The sequence below is a fragment of the Buteo buteo genome, unplaced genomic scaffold, assembly GCF_964188355.1.
Source record: "Buteo buteo unplaced genomic scaffold, bButBut1.hap1.1 HAP1_SCAFFOLD_137, whole genome shotgun sequence".
Classification (NCBI taxonomy): Eukaryota; Metazoa; Chordata; class Aves; order Accipitriformes; family Accipitridae; genus Buteo; species Buteo buteo.
This window is the reverse complement of record NW_027439301.1, coordinates 14,812-21,331: the sequence shown is the minus strand read 5'-3', so window position 1 is coordinate 21,331 and position 6,520 is coordinate 14,812. Positions and strand designations below refer to the sequence as shown.

General features: G+C 50.8%; 1 pseudogene; it reads right to left on the bottom strand.

Moving 5' to 3' along the window:
• Positions 1-1,826: 1,826 nt before the first annotated feature.
• Positions 1,827-3,139, bottom strand: LOC142028068 (olfactory receptor 14C36-like; annotated as a pseudogene).
• Positions 3,140-6,520: the final 3,381 nt, after the last annotated feature.

The following is a 6,520-nucleotide window of genomic DNA, read 5'->3' as shown; positions in this document are numbered from 1 at the left end:
TTATTACCATCTTTTATGAAATCATTGTCTTTTTAAGATCTTCTCTGCAGAAAGAGTAGCCACAGAAAACCACCAAATGCAGAAAAAGAGAGGCTGAATGAAGTGCCAGTAAGAAGCAGCTGAGCAACACCCAAGGCTGCGGCTTCCTGGCAAGGAGTCTTTCCTGTTTGTCACCTTTTCTCATGAAAGAAATAGGAACACTTTCCATCCCATGGAGCTCTGCAGAAGGAAGATGGAGCTGTACATAATGTGAGGCGATACAAGTGGTATCAGCAATTAGACAAGACTCCTGTAGGGAAGACATTTTGAGGGAGAACCTTGACTTCATCCAGATAAAAAAGTGACCAGGTAGAGTGCTGACATTATGGATAGAAGTGTACTGGAATAAAAGAGTGTGGATGAGAGAAGGTGGGAGAGATTTGGTTTGCAGAGATTTGAAGTAGTACTTTCCGTGTCTGAGCAGCCTGAGGTTTGGAACCAAGGAAAAATATCGAAGCTCTCAAGGACCTTTTGGAATTAGTGGAACTATCACTACTAGCAGTAACAGGAGAGTGCTGAAAGAGAACTCTTTTGAATTCTCAATGATGAAGTAAAGCTTTTTAGTTTTCTTTTTACTTGACAAAATAGCTGTAAGTTCTCAGTGATGAGCCTCTGGTATGCAATTCTTAGAACAAGTGTCCATGATGGCACCTCCTGGCAGCTGCTTCATGGTCCCTGTCAGTGCCCTGTCCTCGTGCTGGCCCAGCCCTACTGCCCATACATGGTCCCACATCCCCACTGTGCAGGCACAGCATGGGAAAGGGGAGAATCAGGGGCAGGGAAAGTTCCCCCATTTGTGATCCCAATGATGGCCTTCAGATCACAGATCCCCCATGACCCTCCTACTTTGCAGCTGCCCCAGCACCCCACCCCTCCCCTGCCCTAGCCTTGTCCCAGGTGGGGCTTTGCAGAAAGCTCTGCTTCAGGGTCTGCCAGGGTGTGGGGAAGGAGAGAAGCTGGGCAGGGCTGTCTGTTCCCCCAAACCAGCCCTTGGCCCAGGAGGAAGGTGGAGATGGCCTCACAGCAAAACTCACCTGCAAACCTGGGATGACCGGCAAGTGCTGGAAAGAGCAAATGAGAGATGCTGGGGGTGATGAAGATGAAGACCCTGAGCCACCGTCCTTGTCTGTCCACACCACCAAGGGCACAGACCAGACTCCACTCCCAAACACCTGCATGTTTTCCATGCTTTCAGTAAGCCCTGGCTCTGAACGACAAAACCCCACTGTGAGTCTTGCCCTGCATGGTCATACAGTACAAGCTCTACACTGATGATTTTCTCTCCCGGGCACTTTGCTGCCCAGAACAGCTCCCTCTAAACTCACACCACTTCCCTTGACCTCCCTCCACCTCCCCTGCCCTCTCACCAGTGCAGACCAGTCTGCCATGGCCCCACAGCAGTGCCCACCACAGTGTGCGGCAGAGCTCTGGGCACTCACCCCACAGCCCCAGACTCTCTGAAGGGCACAGCAGCTCCTCAGGGGTGGAGAGGGGTGAGCCCCAGGGGTGGGGGGCATCTGTGGCACAAGGCCTGAGGAGATCCCCTTGTATGATGGAAATGCTGCAATGGAGGCCAGCTCTGTCACAAAGGTGCCCACTGCCTGTCCTTGACTGTGGCCACAGGCCTGCCACACAGCAGGACTCTAACCATGCTTGAAGAGCACTCAGGCCTTCCACCAACCCAAGGGTTCAGAAGGAAAGCATGGAAGTGGGAAGAGAGCAGCTCAGGAAAGACCAAGCGCTGGTGCTCCCAGGCAGTGCTGCTGTGCCAGGACTCTTTTCTTCTTCCCTCCCGCACACAGGCACTGCTCCCTGCAGCTGCAGAGAAGGTCTTGGAGGAAGGATCTCAGAAAAACAAGTCACTGCAGGGCCCTTCATTTTGTTTAAACTCAGAGAGGGTACGACACTTCATTTGCATAGCCTCCAGGTCACAGAAAACCTGCATAGACTGTGAATTAGAAACCAGAGCAAGACACACATTTCTTTGTGGAAAGCATTCAGATAAGTAAAATTAAAAAAAAAACAAACAAAAAACAAACAAACAAAAAAAACACCAAAAGAATTAAAGAAGCCATTAATCCCAAAATCTTCATAAAAGAAAGACCAGAAGAGGCTGGGCCTGTAGTGAGATATATTATGAGTCCTATGAAAAGAACAAGAAGTAGTTTATTCCTACTGAAAAGCATCCAGTGATTAGTTTTCTCAGGGCATCTTTGATCTCATGGTTTCTCATGCTGTAGATGACGGGGTTCAAGGCTGGAGGCACCACTGAGTATAGCAATGCCACTGCCAGGTCCAGGGATGGGGAGGAGATGGAGGGGGGCTTCAGGTAGGCAAACATGACAGTGCTGATAAACAAGGAGACCACAGCCAGGTGAGGGAGGCAGGTGGAAAAGGCTTTGTGCCGTCCCTGCTCAGAGGGGATCCTCAGCACAGCCCTGAAGATCTGCCCATAGGACAGCACAATGAAAACAAAACACCCAAATCCAAAACAGACAGCAACTGCAAGTACCCCAACTTCCCTGAGGTAGGCATCTGAGCAGGAGAGCTTGAGGATCTGGGGGATTTCGCAGAAGAACTGGTCCACAGCACTGCCTTGGCAGAGGGGTAGTGAAAATGTATTGGCAGTGTGCAGCACAGCAGCGAGAAACCCACTGCCCCAGGCAGCTGCTGCCATGTGGACACAAGCTCTGCTGCCCAGGAGGGTCCCGTAGTGCAGGGGTTTGCAGATGGCAACATAGCGGTCATAGGCCATGACAGTGAGAAGAAAGTACTCTGCTGAGATCAAAAAGATGAACAGAAAGACCTGTGCAGCACATCCTGGGTAGGAGATGGCCCTGGTGTCCCAGAGGGAGTTGGCCATGGCTTTGGGGACAATGGTGGAGATGGAGCCCAGGTCAAGGAGGGAGAGGTTGAGGAGGAAGAAGTACATGGGTGTGTGGAGGCGGTGGTCACAGGCTATGGTGGTGATGATGAGGCCGTTGGCCAGGAGGGCCATCAGGTACATGCCCAGGAAGAGCCAGAAGTGCAAGAGCTGCAGCTCCCGTGTGTCTGCAAATGCCAGGAGGAGGAATTCAGTGATGGAGCTGCTGTTGGACATCTGCTGCCTCTGGGTGTGGAGCACTGAACAGGGAGGCAAGGGCAGTGACAAGTTAGGACATTAGTCTCTGACCAAAATCAAAGCCATTTCTCATACTACATGTTCACCGCATTTTTTCCATTTCAACAAGAATTCTGTTCAGCTCTGTGGATGGATCTATGGTTGGTGATGGCTGACTGTGCTGTGAGGAGCAGGACCTCTGCCTACCGGCTGCTAAGGAATCAGCCCTGCTCTGCAGCAGTGGGTTTCTGGGAATGGTGTCAGTCAGTCCTGGTGTTTGAATTGGTGAGATGAAACTGCTCTTAATGTAAAAGTGCTTGTCTACATCTGCACTCCCAGGGTTAAGAAAACACAATTAAAGCATTGTTTGAGAGAGGGGGGAGTTTTTACAGCTCTCCCCCATCACGCCTGGTAATATTCTTAGATTTCAGAAACCCTTATCACTTCTGCTTCACTCAGAGAAAACAAAGTGTGTTCTGCGAGGAAAGAGTACTGCCTGCAGCTTAGTGCAGAGGGATGGGAGCTGATCTGTCACTCTGTCTTGTTGCCTGCTGCCCTGAGCTTTCTCCTTTCTGAGATGGAGGGTAATCACACCCCCATGTTAACCTGAAAAGACTCCAGGCACTACTCAAAGCAGAGAGACCCACTGCCCAGCACCAAGTGACTCCCCCTTTCTCAAGGTCTCTGCACCCCATCTCTTGCCAAGGACACACATGGTTCATTTCACAAACCCAACAGCATTTCCTCAATCATAGTGTGTCTGTGCTTCTCCATGGGGCATTCAGAAATACCAAGACACTATGAGAGAGATCGGCATCCTGGAAGGCAGCTCACAACTTCGAAGGTCACCCCAAGAAAATAGCCAAGTGTCCTGATGATGGTATCTCAGGAAGGGAGAGTCAGCTCATTTCCTAGGGAATGACACAGGCTGCATTGCCCACAGCCCTAAAGCTTGGAGGAAAGCTTGGACACCTGTAACCTTGTTCCCATGGACACAGCTGCATGGGAGGACCCACAAGATCAGTGTGCGACTCTGCAACTGAAACTCCCACCCAAGAGAAACAGACAGCAAGAACAAGATAACAATAGCAATAACACAGACTAGTGGAGAAGCAAGGAAAAATAGAGTGAGGGTCTGGCTCAGAGAGGCAAGGGGAGAGGCAGCTGAAGTCTCAAGGAAGACTTACCCTTACCCAGCTGTACATGCCGTTTTCCAGACACCAACACAGCCAGGCAGTTGTTCTCAGTCCCTGTGCTCTACTTCAGGAGGCTCCTATCAGACTTACTGATCCCTCAGAGTTACAGCTCAGGAGTATCAATGAGGTGTTCAAGCATGACAGCTCCTTTTCCATTTCTCCAGAAAACTCCACGAGAGTAGGAAACAGAAAACACAAACTCAGGAATGCCAGTTATGATTATAGCAATCCCTGCTTTGACCTTGCCCTTCAAAAATGCCCTCGGAAATATCCTGGGGATGATCTGGAGCTGTAAGCAGCCCTGATCCACACAGCATCCTCTTGTCAGCAGAAGGACCCTGCCTTGCTGCAAGTTCTTTTTCCACCCACAGCTTCTCCCCACTCTGCTGTTAGAGCTCCCCAGGCAGGCAGAGTACTTACCCTGACCAGCGGCAGAGTCCCTGCCCCAGCACACAGAACTCTGGGATGCAAGGACCCTGCTCAGAAGGACAGCCCTGGGCACCCCTGGCTGCACACCCACCTTCACACTCTGCAGCCATCCCCAGGTGAAGGCAGCTGACATGCCCTGTCCCTCTGAGGGTGCAGCAGGGAAGCTGTGCTCCAAAGCACGTCCTTTTTCTCTACACTGCACAAACTGTGAGAGTCCTCCTAAGAAATCCTATAGGCTGTGGGATGTGCCAGCTTTAGGAGATCATTCCAGGAAGCACAGCTGCATTGCCCTGCATCCAGAGACTTACCCTGTTAAGGCTGTGAAGATTTTTCTCCAAGTCAGCTCTTCTATGTCCTCCCACCCCAGGCTGCCTTTAACATCTCTCTCTGCCTCACTTCTCTCCCCTCGGTGCCTGCAGGCAGTGCCCTCAGCCCTGCTGCGCTTTGCAGAGGAGCTGCTCCTGGGCAGAGCTGTCTCTCTGCAGTGCTGCCTGCTTGCCATGAGCTCCCTCCAGCCCAGGAGCCCTGCCCAGCTCAGCAGCAGAGGACCAGCCCAAGGCAGCACTTTCTCTGCCCCCTCTGGGCTCCCTCCAGGTGTCCCTGGGGCTCCAGGGGAACCTGCTGGGAAACAGGCTGAAGCAATCACTGATGTTGCCTCCCTCAGCTAGGGAAAGACACTTCTTTCCTGAAATAAAATTCTTCTCTCAGAGACAAAGTTACATCTACATAACACAATTTTTGGTCATATTATTAGACAGGATACCCAGAGAGAGGCAGGCAGGGATCTCCTTTACCCCTCCTGAGGGAAGGCATCCATGGGTCAATGGAGGCATCTCATCCTGCATTTCTACTCATGGCATTTGAAGGAGGCTCAGCTCCCTCCCATGCACACCACAAAGCCACAGGAGGTGGGATCCCTCTTGCCTTACTTCAGGAGTTTGCAAAATGGACACCTGCATGTGAGCTCCTTGTCTCAGCTCCCATCTGAATTAAATGGAGAGCAAAGGCAGGAGTCAGGTGTTCAGATGCAAATCCTTGGTGACATTTGAACTGTCAGAGGTGGTCCAAGATACATGTAGGTAACAGCAAAGTTCATAGAGACAGGGCAACGTCTTGGGAATCATGTATGAGCCTGGTGGGAAATTCCTTTGGCCAAGTGATATGACAGCTTATGCCCAAATAAAGACCAAAAGAACCTTTTCGTACTCCTTATCTTCATGGCACTTGATACAGGTATTCATATGAACGACTGCAGTCATGTACCATAGCGAGAGCTGGGTCTCTCTCTTTTCCATCAGCTGAATTTACTATACCTCCACTGACTGTAATGGCATGTGTCCCAGTTCGTCCCCACATTGCCTAACAGAATTCAGGGCAGGTCCTCTGTTTAATGTCCAAATCGAGGGCCACAGAGCTACATGAGATGCCAAGGCTGGCAGGGACCTCACAGGAGCTGCAGGAAAGCAATTCCCATTCAGAGTGGGTGCATCATAGACGTCCCAGATGGCATCACAGAGGGTGCGATTTGGTCCTGTTTGCCATACACTAAAGCCATCAGTCAGAGGCATCAGTCATCAGATGCCATCAGAGAGGCAAGTTTTGCTCCTTCTCCACTCAAGAGCTGCAGGCATTGCATGAACAGGAAGCATGTCACACAGGGGTTTTTACTCACTCCCTTGATGATCCAGTCAATGAAAAGACCAAGAATTTTCAGAGTGTGCCTGGATACATCTTGTCGTCAAGGACAGCATCCTCC